This window comes from Phyllostomus discolor, chromosome 11, assembly GCF_004126475.2.
Source record: "Phyllostomus discolor isolate MPI-MPIP mPhyDis1 chromosome 11, mPhyDis1.pri.v3, whole genome shotgun sequence".
In the NCBI taxonomy this organism is placed as follows: Eukaryota; Metazoa; Chordata; class Mammalia; order Chiroptera; family Phyllostomidae; genus Phyllostomus; species Phyllostomus discolor.
Window position 1 is genome coordinate 61148389 of NC_040913.2, and position 19058 is coordinate 61167446.

Sequence of the window (19058 nt, forward strand, 5' to 3'; positions counted from 1 at the left end):
TTCTAGGCACCATGCTCACCACCAGTAGAGTAATGATGAGCAAGGTAGACATACTTCTTGCCTCCTGAATTGAATATACAGAGAGGCAGGTGTATTAGTCAGGTTTCTCCAGAGAAGCATTACCAACAGAGTATGGATAGATAGGTAGATGGAGAGAGAGAGAGAGAGAGAGAGAGAGAGAGAGAGATTGACTTAAGGAATTGGCTCACATGATTGTAGTCTGGCAAGTATAAAACCTGCAGGATCAACCAACAGGCTGGAGACCCAGGGAAAATTTGGTGTTGCAGTTTGACTTTGAAAACAGTTTGGACAGAGAATTTCCTCTTCCTCGGGGAATCCCAGTCTTTCTCTTCAGGCCTCAAACTAATTGGATAAGGCCTACCCACATTATGAGGGATAATCTGCTTTGTAAAAGTCTATGAATTTAAATGTTAACCTTGTCTAAAGTATACCCTCATAGCAGTATCTAGACTACTGTTTGACCAAGTATCTGAGAACTGTGGCTTGTGGCCTAGCCAAGTGGATACATAAAACTCACCATTAAGTAACAAGCAGGCATTATCCACTAGAGTGAAAAAGCCTACAGAAGAAACAGATGGTGCTATCCAAACACAAAGGAAAAGCTCTATCCCAGACTCCAGTGGTCACAGGAGGTTTCTGCAAAGTTTAACATCTAATCCAGGGGCCACTTCCAGTCATAAGGAATATCATGCTGTATTCCAGAGTAAGAAATCACGTGCCAGAATAAAGACCTGAAAGTTATCTGGAAAAGTGGGAGTTGAGAGGCAAGTAGGTAAGGAGAGAGACAAGGCTAGCTTGTCTTGTAAAAGGTTCTGTTGACCACATCAAGAAGCTGATTTTTTTCCCAAAGGCAGGAGGGAGTCATTGAAGTGCTCAAAAGAAGTGATGTGATGGGAATTATATATAATGCCCCTCATTGTATTATGGAAAATTCTATTGAAGTAGCAAGCAGGAAGTCCCTCTTGGAGTAAGTTGGGAAAATTAGGATGAATTGCTATGGTGACTTGTGTGTGTGTGTATGTCCTCTATGGCAGGGTTCAACAAACATTTTCTGTAAATGGCCAGATAGTAAATACTTTAAGTTCTGTGGACCACATGTTCTTTGTCACCAAAATCAGCTTGGTAGTTGCAGCATGAAAACAGTCATAGACAATACATAACAAATGGACATGGCTGTGTTGCAATAAAACTTTATCCATGAAAAACAGGTGGTGGGCTAGATTTGACCTTCAGGTTATAGGTTACTTACTGCGGATCTAAAAGAATGAAAGGCCATGGACGACTGATTAACAAATTGCTTAAGAGAGAGAACCAGCATGAAGTGTTGACCAGCAATGGAGGGGGAAAGCTGGGTTAGGGAAACAGGGAGGAGGAGGAAGTATAAAGGATGATACATTTAAGAATGTATCCAAGTGAAGATGTTAGTTAAGGCTAGAACATGAGAGCCTAGAACTCACAAAATAAGTCTGGACTAAAGGGAGTTGTTTGCGTACAGACTTTCATTGAAGAAAATAAATTGTCTATGAGGAAAGTGTAGCTAGAGAATGGAAGAAACCTCAGAAAAGAATGACTCCCAGCATTCAAGAGATGTACAATGGAAGACAAATTTAGAAAAGTGACAGGAAAAGAGCGCTCAGAAAGGGAAGAAGTAAAACACAATCTTTGTATCCAAGAGACAGACGATAGAAGGGTGCTTACAGAGAGAGAAAGAGTGCACCAATCAGCACTGTTAAATGTTTCTGTAAATATAAGCAAGCTCAGACCTGACAACATGAGTGAATTTAGTAAGAAAGAGGTGTTCCATGAGCATGGCCTAATGGGTTTCCCAGAGGAACAGGGAAGAAGGAATCCACTACCAATCCCTTTGCAGATGCCTTCTCTACAATGTCTTCAGGAGCACTACCAATACTCAGTTTGCTATTAATCATCACATTACTGTAGTCTGTTCTTTTGCTTCCAGTCCATGCAAATTCTTAATTATAGTGCATATCTGAGGAGACAGTGTGGAAAAACGTTAACCACATACAATTTTTCTCCAAGCAGTATTTTTAGAATCTCCTATTAAGGCACTATTCATATAATACTAAATTGACAAATGAAGACTGGAAGGAAAAAATAGTCTTACTGGGTATTTTAGTTATTGTAATACTTGACTGTGTGTATTAACTATATATGGTGCATATGTAGTTTTGGAAAACAGAAGTTTAAATTAAAAACATATTATCATTACAATTATTAAAATAAATCATTTTATCTTTACTGATTACACATTTTAGGTACAGAATTTATGTGCGTGTGCATATGTGTGCACACTATGCTTTGTTGGCATTAAACACAGAGAAAAGTTCTGCTTTAATTAATAGGTGTAGGATAAAAATTTGATGAGGAAATTTTATTTTAAAATACCTTTCATTAAAGGAAACTGGTCAAAACTTTTTTCAGCTGCTATTTTCAGCTCCCCTTACCTGCTCTGAAGTACCAGCTTAAACAATTTCTTTCCCTTCACACTTATCTTGAAGCTTGTGGGGGCAGAGATAGAAACAAATCTATTGCAAGACAGCAAGGATGAGCAAACGTCTTTTCTTTCATAGCTCTGATCTGAAGTAGTGTTCATTCTACACTGGCTCTAAGAAGACAAGAAGAGGCCATGTTGCAAGCACTCCCAGCAATACTCACTTTAATTACTTTAATTGGCTCTTCACTCAGCATAAGAAGAAAAGAGAAGAAAACATGAGAGTAATTTTAACTATTATCAATGTTATATTTTTCATAATCTTGTTTTGATCAAGATTTTTCAAGTAATCTTGAAAGCATTCACTTTATTTTTCTAATCGGTTACTTTTAGAAAGAAGTACACATTTTCTATTACTCCAAAAGCAGCTCTTGATTATCATATTAAATGGCAGATCAAAAATTCATATTTATTATATGGAAAAAAGTCCAGAAAATATCTTCCTATTGATGAAGTAATATTTAGAATTTGACACAGCTGGGTAAACTTTAGAACTATATGTCTAATTTCTCTATAAAATAAAATGGAATTCAACACCATATTGCACCTAATGACTTTTAAGAGGGCATCATTTTTACAACTTTAGCTTGGCTATTAATTTACTTTAAAACAAATTACAATAATAGACTTTTTTTTTAAATTATATGTAAGTTAGAAACTTTTTCATTGGTCTCAAAATTAGAGTTTACAACCATTTTCATAATAAATATTTGATGAGAAATAAAACGAACAGCTTGAAATTCATTACATAGAAACCAATTTCTTTCTTTATTAGAATTCCTTCACAAAAGGTATTAGGTAATTATCGTGTTATATTGTAATTCATGCACATAAAATATCTCAGCAATGAAGGTTAATTGAAGCTCCCTCCTCATCATTGTAAATGTCTCTAAGCTGCTTTGTCTCAGCAAATTAAAACAAAGATATTCTTTAATAAATGCTCAGATAAAATTGATAACAGAAGGATACTAACCTCATAAATGATGTTCCCTGATATATTTAAAGTTTTGTTTTAAATATTTCTAGTTTGTATTCCTTACTCACTCTATATTAAGCATAATGCCTATAGAGAGAACATATAGATTTATAAACCATATTTATTTTCTTGCTATAAAAATGCAAGAGAGAGATTTTACCATATATTATTTCTTTCTCTTTCTTTATGACTTTATTTAAAACTTGTGCAAGTAATCAGCAGTTTAAGTTTTCTAATATATTATCAGTTTTATCATGTTTTCCTGACCTTTGGCTATTTAATAGTCAAAACTTCCACCTATTTGTTAGTTATTTTCCTGTATTTTGTTAACTTCTTAAAATTAACCAAGTAAAAATGAGTAGCAATTTGTCTTTTATTTAGAAAAAATACATATTAGTTGCATGAGCATTGCATGTGAATGTGTCATAAGGGGGCATATACACTGTCAGGAGCAAGGTAGTATTATGTGTCTCTTGTGAGCAAGGAGGGTTAAGTGAACATTATGTCTCTGGAAATTTTTAATAATATATCTCTCTTTTGCTTATTATAAAGACCAATGGAGATGACTCCAGGAAGAGAAAGCAATTATGAAAAGAAAATCACAAAGAACTAATTATGTTTTTACTTATAACATAAGATTAATTTAAAACTGAACATCAGTGAAAATAGTAAAATAGAAAACATCTTTAAAGCTTCCAACCCAAACTTCAAAGGACTGACAGAAAGAACTGATACAATTGAATAGCTGGTGGGAAGAGGGCAGGGAACTTTGTCTAGGTTGTCACATAAATGGTTAAAATAATAAGTTCTTACAGATATTTATAGTAAAATTATTAATAAAGTTTATTCCCTCCCCCCATTTCTTTAATCTGAAATCCAGTCTTATTCCAAGTTCTGGTGAGACAAGAAATGCCTGAATTTAACAAGGGAATAAAAAGAAATAAGTTTTCATTAACAAAAAGAAAACCAGCAGTCAGTAGGACACTGCAGTTCACACAGTGACATTTCACTTACAATTTACATTCATTAAATTTGAAGAGCATATATTTTCAAGCACCTTTGTTGTCAAGGTTTATTTATGAAGATGTGGCTTGCTCCTCAATGAAATTCAGGCACTTTTTTTTTTAACTTAATCCACCAGTGCCAGGAAGTAGAATCATGATTGGAAGGTTCTGTCAAAGCTAGTTTGAGTGATAGCTGCACTTTTCATCCGCATAATCCACAATCTCCCCTTCCATTGGCTGCCATAATTCATTGTCACAGCCACACATACACTCTCTCCTGGGTTAAGAGAAGGAGCCAGTCTCACAAAGAGAAATGCTTCAACATCCATACTGGAGCCATTCACAAGCTCCTGCAGCTGATATATAGGCTGATGTTCACAAATTATCTAGTCGTGGCCTTTCTAGGAATCACCTGTATACTATAATGACGGCTGAATTTATAGTTTGTCAGGAAAGCCATACCCTTACCGTGCTGTGTCAATCACGGCCTGAAACCTTTTACTTTAAACCTTCTAACTGCTTTTCACACCACTCAAGGAAGTCTGACATCTCGTAAAATTAAAAAATGAATTTGTGTCATAGAGAGAAAAAAAAGACTGAAAGAATTCTTGATTCAACAAAGATAAGCTCTGTCTTATTGCCATACAAAATCCATTTGCTTATTTAGAAGGCTGATGTCAATAAAAATCTTTGATCAAAGGTCTTTTTATTTTCCCATTATATTTACATTATTTTATTTTTTACCTTTCAATAGTGAAAGGGGAGATATAAGGAATTGCATTGGGTTACAAGTTACAATCCTATTAGATGTGATGAGTTGCAATTACCGATAATAAAAGAAGTGGTATGTGTGTACGTGTGTGTGGTGTATAAGATCTAGGACAGATTCATCTTGATAAATGCTTATCTCAGGAGAATTGAAAAGGGTAAAGTGTTTTGTGTCCCTCCAAAAGCAACATTACTGACATGAGAATCACTGGTGTTATACCCTCCCCATTTTTAACAAGACATGTTGCCATGTTGTGTTTTGCTAAGTGTCACATCAATGTCTGGTTAGCAGAAAGACAGGATGGACAAGTGGAAACATAGGACAGGACAAAAGCTGAGCACACATCAGCATCATAATTGAAATCAGTAGAGTGAGTTATGCAGCCAAGAACCAAAGAGTGGATGGCTGCTGGTGGATACAGTGAACAGAGACCTCACATGTCCAAGGCAGTCAAGACTAAGGAGCAGCAGCTAGGGAGATGGAGGACACAGCTTGGTGAATGAAATACAGAGGAGGAGCCCTCAGAAAGTCCTCAGAAACCATGACCCTAACCATAACCCCCCTAACCCTAACCATAACCTCCCACACCTGTGTCACAGCACCTCCAGGGGGTGACCTCACTCTAAGTAGGGAAACTCAAAGCTGCCAGGCAGCTGGACTTAGTAACGGACTTAAAGAAATAACCTGCATCTCAAAGACAAGGTTTTTTTTCAGCACAGGATTCCTCCATGGCAATCTACATGCAAGTGACTTCCTAAAAGAAGCTTAAAGCTGAGTAACCTCACAAGGATTTGCAGCTATTATTCCCCAGAGTCCAGGCAGCCTAAGCCCTCTTATTCAATCCTCTGAGCGTGCCCAGTCACAATAGCACTTTGGTGATGCATGAGGCTGCAGGGCTGGTGGATTAGTGGGCATCTCTCTGGAACTCCCCAGTGGAAGGAAGTGGCAGAAACCTCCATTGTCTGCCTTCCTCCCAAAGTCACTGATTTAAGGAGGAAGAACTTCTAATACTCCTGGATCTGGGCTTGAGCACTTTGATTCCAGGAACTATCCACTGCCAAGAAAAAAGACACTATAAGCCTTAAAAAGACAGAAATATATCATAAAGAAGCAATTTCAGGGGCTGTCACCTTATCTGACTCACTGGTGAAAGGATGCTATGCATGGGGCCCTTCAACCAATATTCTTATTTTCTTTATTTTTATTTTACATCCCTGTGAAAAGTTTGCATTCCATGTGAAATAAGGAATTCTAAATCATCACATGGCATCAATTTTAAGTTTTCTTCATGGGTTTGTGTGAATCTATTTATAAATATATTCAAAAAGTAGTTTTACCACAAAGTAAATGGTTTAACACATGTTCTCTTATAAATATGTTAATACATAAGTGTGGTTAACTGTTTTATAAGAGCAAAACTTAGTAATTGTGGTTAGAAAACCTGAATGCAATTTGAAAGCTACCCATGAATATATCTTCATTGTTATTCTAATGTCTAAATATTGTCATTCTAAACAATATTTGTGAAGGATGATGTATCATTATAATTAAACATAGTTAAATATTAGGTAATGGGGGATAAGCAATAGGCAGATGAGGACAGTAAGTAGTTAAAACCACATGCTCTAGAGCCAAACAGGCTGTGCCTCGTCCAGGGGCACCAGTTACTGACTGCAACCTTGGACAAATCATTCAACCTCAGTATTCCTCAGATTCCTCATCTATGAAGTCATAAGAGCAAAAGACTTATAAGTTTGTTTTAAGGATTCAATAATATTATATATTTCAACACTTTTGTAAATGAACATTAAGTAAATCAATTTTGTCCTTGGACCTATTTTAAGTGAATTCTTATAGGGGACCCAGGAGGTCAAAACCATTTCATAATGATATTAAGATATTATTTCCCTTTTCTATTGTGTTGACATTTGCACTAATGCACCCAAAACAGTTTTGTTGCAACTGCTGTCACCTTAGTTTGAATCAAGACAGTGGGACACAACTGTACTAATAAACATGAAATTCTTCACCATCGTGCACTTTTAACAAAAGAAAATTACCAGTTTCAATTATGTCATTGGTGGAGCAATACAAATCATTAACTTTATAAATGTCAACCTTTGATCACATGCCTTTTTAAAATATTCTCTGCAACAAAATGAGAAGAGTTTCTGTTGCATACTCAAGTATAATAGTTGTCTCAAGGAAAAACACTCAAGCAGTCTTTTTTTCTTCATGGAAGACAAATTTTATTCTAAAAATGTGTTTAAAAAATCCATTCAAAATGCAAGACAAACCAATAGATTTCAATGTAACGTCTCAGGAAGTTAATTTATACAGTTGCAGATTCCACATTGTAATTAACCTTTAAGTGATGACCATGTGTTGAGTTTTGGTGTGGTATCAATGTAGACTAACCAAAATATCCTGTTCCCATCACACATCCATGTGAGGCAGGATTTTCTTCATATACTTCAGCCAGGACAACATGTTGCAACCAATGAATGAAAAGTAGATATGAGAATTCAGCAGTCTTTTAAAAAAATCCTCACCTGAGGATATGTTCATTGATTTTAGAGGTAAAGAAAGAGAGAAAAAAAGAAACACTGATGTGTGAGAGAGAAACATTGATTGATTGCCTCGTGTTCACACCCCCACCAGATCAAACCTGCAACCTAGGTATGTGCCTGGACCTGGAGTAGAATCTTCAACTATTTAGTTCAAAAGACAACACTCCAACCAGTTAAGCCAATGGCCAAAACTAGCAGTCTTTTATTTATCTTGAGCTTAAAGAAATTTACTGAAATGTAAAATGTCATTCTTGTTAATATTTTTGCTTTAGAAAATAGTTGCTTTTCCTTTAAATTGTATCATTATACCCTAAAAATCCGATATTACTTGAATTGTGGGAAAAATTGAAACAATGATAATGTGAATACAGGAATGTTGAAAGAATTACTATGTACTAATGCCAAACTGCCAACAGAAAACAAGTTTTTCACTGATAATGAATTTTTGTTACTGTTGCTAACAAAAGATCATCAACCCCTTCGTTTTGCTCATTAAGCAATTTTCTTCAAATGCTTTCTGATCTCTAAGCACAGCAAAGTCCCTCAAAAATGGATGGAAATGACCTGATTTTCTAGTTACCAAATCTCAGCGTAAGGAGGCTCGAGACACTAAGGGGAAATGTCCTGACAATCCTAATATCAAGTGTTTCTCCTTGGAGCCTTGGACTTTCATTTTAGATCACTCTTTTTCACTCTAGATAAAATGTTTTAAACCCATTCTCCCTGTTGCAGACCAAATCGTGTCCTTCTCAAAATTCCTGTATTGAAGTCCTAACTACTAGTGGTCAGAATATGCCTGTATTTGGAGATAGAGCCTTTAAAGAGGTAATTAATGTAAAATGAGGTGATATGCATGGCCCTAATCCAATATGACTGGTGTCCTTACAAGAAGAGATTAAAACACAAACACCAACATGTGAAAACATAGAGAGATGGCCATCTACAAGGCAAGAAAAGAAGCCCCAGAAGAAACCAACTGTCTGACATCTTGATCTCAGACATCTAGCCTCCAGAATAATGAGAAAATGAAACTGTTGTTTTAGTCACGCAATCTGTGCTATTTTCTATGACAGTCTTAACAAACTAACAGACCCTTCTCTTCATAGCTGACCCACTTCACCCCATCCAGTACCATGTCTTAAGTGGCTTTATAATGTGGTATTTTTTATCATTTTTTACTGTTGTTCGAATACAGTTGTCTCCAATTTCCCAACACAATTTTCCCCTGCCCCAGCCCCCCCCCCACCTCCCACTCTCAATCCTACTCTCTTTTGGCTTTGTCCATGGGTCTTTTAACATGTTCTTTGGCCACCCTTTCCTTTCTTCCCTCTGTTATTTCCCTCTCCACTCCCTTCTTGTTACTGTCGGTTGTTCTTTATTTCATGTCTCTGGTCATATTTTGCTTGCTCATTTATTTTGTTGGTTAGATTCCACTTATAGGAGAGATAGTATGGTACTTGTCTTTTACTACCTGGCTTATTTCACTTAGCATAATGCTCTCCAGTTTTATACATGCCGTCATGAAAGGTATGAGCCCCTTCTTTCTTTATATTGCATACTGTTCCATTGTGTAAATGTACCACAGTCTTTTGATCCACTTATTTACTGATGGGCACCTAGGCTGCTTCTAGCACTTGGCTATTATAAATTGTGCTGCTATGAACATTGGGGTGCATAGGTTCTTCTGATTTGGTGTTTCAGAATTCTTAGGATATAATCCCAGCAGTGGAATTGCTGGGTCAAAAGGCAGTTTCATTTTTAGTTTTTTGAGGAAAGTCCATACTGTTTTCCACAGTGACTGCACCAGTCTGCATTCCCACCAACATTGTACTAGGGTTCCCTTTTCTCCACAACCTCCCCAGCACTTATTGTTTGTTGATTTGATTAAGGTGGCCATTCTGACCAGTATGAATTGACCAAGGAGGTAAAAGACCTGTAAGCAGAAAACTATACAACACTAAAGAAAGAAACTAAGGAAGACACAAATAAATGGAAACATGTACCATGATCATGGATTGGAAAAATTAACATCAGCAAAATATCCGTACTATCCAAAGCAACTTATAGTTTCAATGCAATCCCTTTTAAATACCAATGACATATTTCACAGATATAGAGCAAGCATTTCAAAAGTTTATATGGAACCATAAACGACCCTGAATAGCTGCAGCAATTTTGAGAAAGAAGAGCAAAGTAGGAGCAAAGTTATGTCAGGGATCATCATACCTGACATAAAACTATATTACAAGTCACAGTAATCAAAACAGTCTGGTACTGGCATAAGAACAGACACATAAATCAATGGAACAGAACAGAGAGTCCAGAAATAAATCCAAGAGTCGATGGTTAATTAATATTTGACAAAGTGGGCAGAAGCATAAAATGGAGTAAAAATAGCCTCTTCAACAAATGATGCTGGGGCATCTAGACAGCTACATGCAAAAAAATGAAACTCAACCACCAACTTACACCATACACAAAAATAAACTCAAGATGAATAAAAGACTTAAATATAAGTTATGATACCATAAAAGTCCTAGAGGAGAATATAGGCAGGAAAGTCTCAGATATTCCACACAGCAATATTTTCACCAATATGTCCCCTAGAGCAAGGGATATAAAGGAAAGAATAAACAAATGGGACTTCACCAAAATAAAAAGCTTCTGCATGGCTCAAGAAATCATTAGCAAAAGGAAAAGGGAACCAACTGTATGGGAAAATATATTTGCCAATGATTTCTCAGACAAGGGTTTGACCTCCAAAATATATAAAGAACTCACAGAACTCTACTCCAGGAAGACAAGCAACCCAATTAAAAAATGGACAAAGGACCCGAATAGTGTGGTATTTTTATAATTAGGGATTTAACTTACTGCATGGCTTAGACATCTGTTTTCCTGATTTTGGAATGAAATTTAATCATGCAAAAATAATAATAAATACATATAAACCTCAAATAACCTGTCATTAATTGTATATGTTAGATGCAATGCTTCCTGATCTACTTAACCTAACTTTTCCAAAGGATTACAATTGGCTTAAAACCAAATCTGCATATATAATCTTCCCAACAGTAAGGGTAGAATATGAGAAGTTATGGAGTAGGAGGATATGGAAGATGACACAAGACATTAAGATTAACAAGAGTTGCCCTGGCTGGCATAGCTCAGTGGATTGAGCGCAGGCTGCAAACCGAAGCATCTCAGGTTTGATTCCCAGTCAGGGCACATGCCTGGGTTGCAGGCCAAGGCTGCCAGCAACCGCACACTGATGTCTCTCACTCTCTCTCTTTCTCCCTCCCTTCCCTCTCTACAAATAAATAAATAAAATATTTTTTAAAATCTTTATAAAAGAAATACTAGAGAAAAGGAGATTAAAAAAAAAGATTAACAAGGGTTATAAAAATTAGACAGAAAAGAAGGGCCCTGGGATATTGGAAGATGAAATCAATGTAGGCTTCAAAAAAAATCTATCACATATTATATAGCACAAAAAATATCCATGACTTTATGGGGATTATAAATTAATAGTACTGAAACAATGAAACTTAAATTTTCAGTTCTCAAATTATTAACACTAAATGAATAAATGTCAACACAATATGGTTTAGTACTTTCTTGGGATAAATAAAACCAAGAAGCATAAACATTTCTTAAATCTACCACTCCCTGTCACTCACAGGTTTCAGTGAGAAGAACCACATTAAAAAGATCTTGTACCACAATGACACATCAAAAGGAAGCACATTTCCCTATATTATTCCAAACAAAGATGCATGTGTTTGTCCAAACAGGGCAAGATTTTTCTTAATTTTTGTTCTCATGTGATGCTTTTCACATGATTTCTCATATTTTTGATTTAAGAAAAACTAACTTGACACTGATATTGACCTCTAAACCTGCTCTTTTGCTCCTTCCCTCTCATTTCACATCAACTCCATCCCTAAAAATACCTTGGAATCATTCTTGACTTCACAGGTCATCTCACACCTTGTATCCTATCCAAAACGAAATTTCTGTTGGCTTCACCTTTATTTTTATTTTTTATTTTTTTTACTTCATTTCTTTTATTAACCCATGTGTAATTACTTGTCTTCTGGTTTGTTGAAGCAGTAAGTCAAACAACATTTGCTACAGTAGTGTCTGTCAAAGTGGCTGGCCATAAAAACTCCAGCACCACATTCATCTGAAGGGCACTCCAGACTGAAGGTGACTGATTTTGCCATTTTCATCCACTTTGTAGTATTTCAGGACTGCCAGCTTAACCTTCTTTCTCTTATGCTTATTCTTCTTGGGAGTGATGTAAGACTTCCTTTTCTTAACACCATCACAAAGTCTCAAAACTAGATAAAGAGAGGACTCCTTTTGAATGTTGTAGTCAAAGTACACCCATCTTCCAGTTGCTTGCCAGGAAAGATCAGTCTTAGCTGATCATGAGGAATTCCTTCCTTACCCTGGATCTTGGCCTTTGTATATTCTTTGAATCCAAGGGTTCGACCCTGAGAGTGATGGTCTTCCCCGTAAGGGTTTTCATGAAAATCTGCATCTTGGCAGAGATTCCACCGCAGATGCTGGATCGAAAAGGGAGAGCACCTTTAAAATATATCCAAATGTGATCACATCTCTTTACCTTCATTGCTGCAATACTTGGGCACCATAATGTCTGATTGGGATTATTGTAGCAGCCCCCCACCAGCCTGTTTCCATGTCCTCCATTGTCTCCTCACAACCTGTTCTCCATGCAGCAGTAGAGGGATGACAATAAAACATATCACAGGACTCCTGTATTTAAAACTATCCAATGATCTCCCATTTCATTCAGAGTAAACTCCAAATTCCCTTTCATAATCTACAAGACCCGGCCCAGTATAGCCTCCTGTTGCTTCTCTACCGCATCTCTTTAATTTTTCCCCTACTCATGCCAGTGTACTTGATCAACCAACTTGTAATTCCTAAAATGGACAAGAATGCCTCTCATGTTTCCATTGCCTGGAATCATATTTCCACCCAAAATCTGAACGACTAATTCTTTTACCTCTTTCAAGTATTAGCTTAAACTATACTTTCTCAGTGAGTCCTCCATCTCTACTCTTTAATAATACAGTCCCACCTCTACCACATGTTCTGGTTACCCTTACTCTCCTTTCTCTAGTAACACTTAATTCTTAATATAATTTAAAATAAATGATATAAAAATGACATACTACACAGTAAAAATATTTCAAACACATAATGAATTTAGTTATTATATTTATAGTCTGTATTCCCCAACTCCCCTACACTAGACTGTGAGTTCCACAAAGACAGGGATTATCTTTTTTGCTTGCCAATGGAGCTAAGTTGAAAATTCTTGAATTTGTGAAACCTTTAGGCAAACCTCTCAAACTCAGTTTTTCACCATAGCAGCAGTTTCAGCAGAGTAGGAATCAAATAGATTGTTCATATACTTTCTTTCCTTAGTGCTTTTTCCATAGTGTTTTCTGAACAATAAGAAACTCTAAACAGCCAAACACATAAATGGAAACCCAAACACTCACTGAACTACTCAAATGTTTGATCTGTTTCAAACAAAAGTGACAGAAAATACAATTTTTTTAGAAAGTTTAGGATCCTAAGCAAAACTCTTCACCTTCCAATATGTAAGTTTTATACTTTTTCAAATACTCAGAATCTTTATTTTTCACTCTGGCTATATAGAAACCAACACATTGTAGTTAATAGATCTGCCTATCCTCCAAGAACCTCCAAGTGACTCTTAGCTTCTCACAAGTCACTCCACCCCTCCTCCCCTAACTCTGAACCAATTGTCTTTGTGCTCAGGGCAATTGCAAATCAGTAAGGTATTTTGGAGGAAAGGACTGTTTTTAAGAGTAGCTATTTTGAGGTGTAAATGACTAACAGTGTTAACCCTTCCTAGGATTGTTTCATTTTAAAAAGAGATTTTATAAACCAACTGAATGCGTAATGCACATGAGACAAACTTGTGATACTCCTTTCCTGTTCTTGGCTTTATCTGGTATGCAGAAAAAACAAGATTCTCTAACATAGTACCCATTTCTGTAAGATTGAGAACATCTGAAAAACATGGCCAAATTTTCAGATACTTGTCTAGATTATCTGATATTAATGACACAAAATTTTAAAATCTTTTTCTTCTTTATTTTTAAAATATCTTATTTGACAGTTACTAAATTATGTGCAAGCTGGTGAGCCATGTATTATATCACAGAGATAAAATAAGTAGGAGCTAACCTTTCCAGAACCAATTATAGCCAAGTGATATGAAAAATGGCATTCATGGGCTTTCTGATTTTTTTGTAATATTGTGGATTCCAAGTCATTCTTAATTTGTAAAATGCATTTTTGTGAATTTCCTCTTCTCCAAAAATTATAACATAAGTTATCCAAATTTACTGCCACTGTCAGCATGTATTTTGGCAAAGAAAGATACTGGCATGAAACTAAAGTTGTGGTTCAAAAAAATATAAAAACCCCTTCAAGTGATCTATCATATTTTATTTGAGCTTTTCTTCTCCCATCACAAGATATTCTGGCTTGGAATGTAATAACCTAACAAGAGCAGATGAGCTGTTATATCATCACACACACACACTAAAGGAAGATAGAACGGAATATATTTAATTTATGATGAATTTTCAAATTAATTTCTTTTTTAGTGGCACTGGATTTTGCAATGTCAATATACTTACTGGTAAATGGTTGACACAGATGTACAAGAGTGACCCCATAGAAATTTCAGAGCAGCTTAAAAAAAATTAGCTATGCACCCCTTTTTTAAGCCAACCATTTTTTTCCTAAGCGAAAGCACATGTTTTAATCTGTTTGTGTATGAAATGGAACTATAGGTAGGAAATTGGAAGTGAAGGGAGCTGGAAGTAGAGTGAAGTTGTGGAAATATTGAAAGACAGTGGATAATCCAAAACGTAACTGAATTTGGAATGAAAATTCACTCATACGTTTTAATATACATGTGTCTGAGATTCTTGTGATTCACAAAATTTAAACAGAATTAGGAAAACACATTTTAAGGACATGTCTTAAGTCTCTGGGAAAATGCCTCCCTTTCCCCACTTTCTGTATATTCATATTCTTTTCACTTTCCTGTCTATGTTAGGAAGAGTTAGCACATCTGTTCAGATTGACCTGGTGTGCTATCTGCCAAGTGAACCACCTCGCCCTTAAAGATATCATCCCAGACCCTCCCTTTCCAAGTGAGTAGAAAGGGTAGGGAGAAACTCATGTTTATGGACATACATGGTTAACAGTTTGACTGGATTGTGCCAACAGTTCTGCTTGATTTGGCATGCAGTATATTTAAGGACCATTGATATGCAAGTCAAAATATATGTCAAACCATAGAGTGGACCTGTGCATGAGGATTTTCAACATTTCCAAGCCATTTTGGAACTGCTTTATACAGAACAAATCTTGAAGTTCAATTTAATGTTGCTGCCATGTCTGAAGATTCTGTGTAAATAGAGTCCCAGTCTAAGGTAATATGGAAGCTAGAGAAACTATGTAAAGAATGTGGTATAATTCTACTGAATAATATACATAAAAGTTTGTTTATGAGTAGGAACACTCAATATTACAAAGACAAATTCTCTACTAATTAATATTTGAAGTAAGCATGACTTTAATCATATTTCTAATTTTTTCAGAAAGTAAGAAATTTATTCCAAAGATTATTTGGAAAGATATTTGGTAAATAATCAAAAAAAATCTAAGGAACAAAGAGAATAGCAGAATTCTAAATAATTAAAATGGAATGGTGATGATGCAGAGAAATAGTGATGAGAAAAAAAATGGTCTAGACTAGAAACAACCCCATATGTGGATACAGCATATGATAAAGATGATATTACAAGTGAACATGAGGAAATACATTTATTATTCACAATGTTGGCAGAACTCACTAGTCATTTGGAAAAAATTAATGAATAAATCTGCATTTTTACTTCACTTGTTAACACTAAAATAAAACCCAGATGGAACAAATGCTTAAAGGTAAAATATTAAGATAATGAAAAAAAGTCTGAATATTTTCATAATTTGGCATGGTAAAAGTTTTCTGAACCCAATGCAAATGCTATAAAGTAAAAGATGACTCAGACAGAAAGTAGGATGACAGCAGGGTATAGGGTGGTTGGAGGGTGGAGGGATTGAAAAACAAAGAGAGAAAAACCTCACAGACCTGGACAAATGTGTAGTGATTGTTAGGGGGAGAGGGTAGAGGAGGTAAAGAAGGATATCGGGAGATAACTGGTGATAGACAGAGAATTGGAATGATGAATACACACTACAGTGTACAGATGATGTGTTGTACAATTGTGTACCTGAAACTTGTATAATTTTGTTAACCAGTGACACTCCAATAAATGCAATAAAAAGGAAAAAAACAAAAGTAAGTAAACTTTAAAAATGGAGGGGGAGACTGAGAAAAATATTTACAACACATCTCACAACAACCAATTTTCTTAATATTCTGAAACCTTCTTAAGTGACTAGGGAAAAGATGCCTGATCTGTTTTAAAGTGGGCAAGGAATATAGAGTCATTTCACAGAGGACATAACAGAAGGGGCTATTAATCATTTGAAAACCTAATCAAATTCATAAATAATTAAATTCAAATAACAATAAGATACAATTTTTAACTATCAAATTGGCAGTGGTTAAAGATTAATAATTCCCAATATTGGCAAGAATATGAGAAAACAAGTTCTGTCATATGCTGCTTGTGGGAGTGTAACTGAATGCAGGTCCAGCTGCCTGCCACTTTGAAAGCCAATACTTGAAAGGCAGGTGCTGATGTAAAGGAAAGTGGTTTTATTCAGCTGCCAGCAACATGGAAGATAAGAGACTCTCATCTCACAGACCATCTTCCCATCTCAGGTGTCCTGACTAGCTTACACAGAGACACTGTGGGAAGAGGGAAACTAAGGAATTTCTGGTGACATGCAGTTTCTCAGCTCTGCTCTTGGGCGGTCTCATCATTATCTCTTGCATGCATCATCATATAGTTTCATCACTCTATCCAGTTTTACTGCTGATGTCTGGAAACAGCACATGCAGACAGTGTTTCTGCTGGTTCTGATATGAGTTGCTGATGCCCAATTTCTCGTGGTTAGGTTTATTCCTTAATTAAGCAGGAATTGCAACTGCTAATGTCTGTGAAATACTTATAAGGACACTTTTAATATATGAATCTTCTATGAGTTTTTTTGTACAGCTTATTTTATAATTACCACCTGATTAGTATATTATATTTCCTTCAATCACTGTTATAATTCCCCACTGTCCATCTTTCCTCCCTACTTATGGAGCTATTGATGTCCTCTGAAATCTTCTGGGGAAATGAAAAACTTTAGCTTGTTGTAAAGCAAAATCTAATGAGTTAAAAGCAGACATATTTTTTTACAGGCACCTGTTGAACAGATATAATATTTCTGGCATTGGAAAAACAAGCCATAAAGACTTTGAAACAATAGAGAAAAGCATTATAAAGAAAAGAATGGTTAAACCTAAATTAAAAAATCCAAATATGGGCCTGAGTCCCTGTGGTAGCCATGAAAATAGGCATGCAAACCAATCTCCAGTTCCCTCAAAGAGAGGGGTGTGATGGTCCAATGTTTGTTGAAGCCAGGTAGCCTGTTGCCTTAATTATTGATGCTAGTTCCACCTAAGCTAAGGTGTCAATGTAAATAGAAGAGGAGTTGATGGTCATACAAACTCTTCCTTGTTCTTCTAACATGTAGTCTAAGGCAATTTGATTATCTCAGACTTTTGCTAGAGAGTTCATAGATTTCTGAGTATTAGCAAGTGAGGTGGCATTTTTATTGGCTATGGCAATTAAAGTCTTGGAGAGATTCCTAAGTACATGCTGATGTGTAGCTACTATTCAACAGGGTCATAGAGTACATCTAAAGAAATAGTCATCATTATCCGGGATTTCTCTGAAGAGAGCTTAGCCATTTGGGTGAACATTGATTGCTTGCTCTGGAGTCTCATCTGCCCCAAAGAGTTTTACTCACTTGCTTATAAATCTCAGGAGGAACAGTTTTCCTCTGGGTCTCCCTAAACAGGTTAAAAGCATCAGGAGTTGGAGTTCATGTTCTAGCAGGGCTTGCAGGTGAAACTGCTACCTTTCAGGAAACAAGGTTACTTGGGTGGACAGTTACAGAACAAGTCCCATCCAAGCAGAGAGATAGGACATATAGGGAATAAGAAGAAGCTGAGGAAGATGTGTGATAATTTAAGGTATCTGAGTTGGCATTCTAAAGGCTAGAGGGAGGCTTGTTTTTGCATTTGTCTCATCCCTATGGTCAAGACTGTTGTGGGTCTTGTTTGTTTGTTTGTTTGTTTGTTTGCTTTTCAGTTTGGTGTCTGATACAGAGTTTGTAGCTCCCATGTTTATTAAAAGTTAATCAATTTGTTCCCCACTGTCAGTTGTATATGGGGCTCCTGTGGGGAAATAATGATGCATTGGGAGGTACCTAGAGAAGCTTTGAGCCTCCTCATTTATTATCTGAGTCACCATTCCATTTTAGCATTTGTCTCTGTGTCTTTTTTCATTTTATTTCTCTTTCCAATGCTTGTTGCTAGGCATCTGAGTTTTCTGCCTTGGTGACCTTCTGCACCTGGTCTATTGTCCCTGCTCCAACCTTGTCTGTGCATAAGTAAAAAATAAAACTTTTAAGAAAATTAACTGAACTAGAGTTTAATGACCATAACTGTGTATTATGGAGTTTACTAAAACACAATTTCTCCCCCCAAATTACCCTCACTTTTATCAAAAACTCAAATCAAGACCAATTCATCTACTGTATTAAGCGCAGTTTTAATTAGGTCTGATTATTTGCATAAACACCGCAGGAACAGCAGACGATTGTATAGACTTTCTTTGCTTAAAGGATTGTATTCCTTTCTATCTTATAAGGAATTTCCAGATTGAGCTTTAATAAACCCCACAGGGTAGAGAAGCCAAGACACTCAATTGCCATCAGGCTTTGCCTGCAATATTTAAAACTTTGGGTGAGTTTCTCAAGTTCCTGAGGTCCCCAAAGTGTCTTGAGGTTCCTCCTTGCCATCTCCCAGGAAAGCAACTTTCACTCCTTACCTGGAAAGACTGCCATGAACCTTATGAATAAGCAAGGTACCAGGCCATTTCTCCAGGGGGCTTTTATC

General features: G+C 36.1%; 1 pseudogene; it reads right to left on the minus strand.

The window, feature by feature from the left end:
• Positions 1–11899: 11899 nt before the first annotated feature.
• On the minus strand, positions 11900–12499 carry LOC114508770 (annotated as a pseudogene).
• Between the last annotated feature and the right edge of the window lie 6559 nt (positions 12500–19058).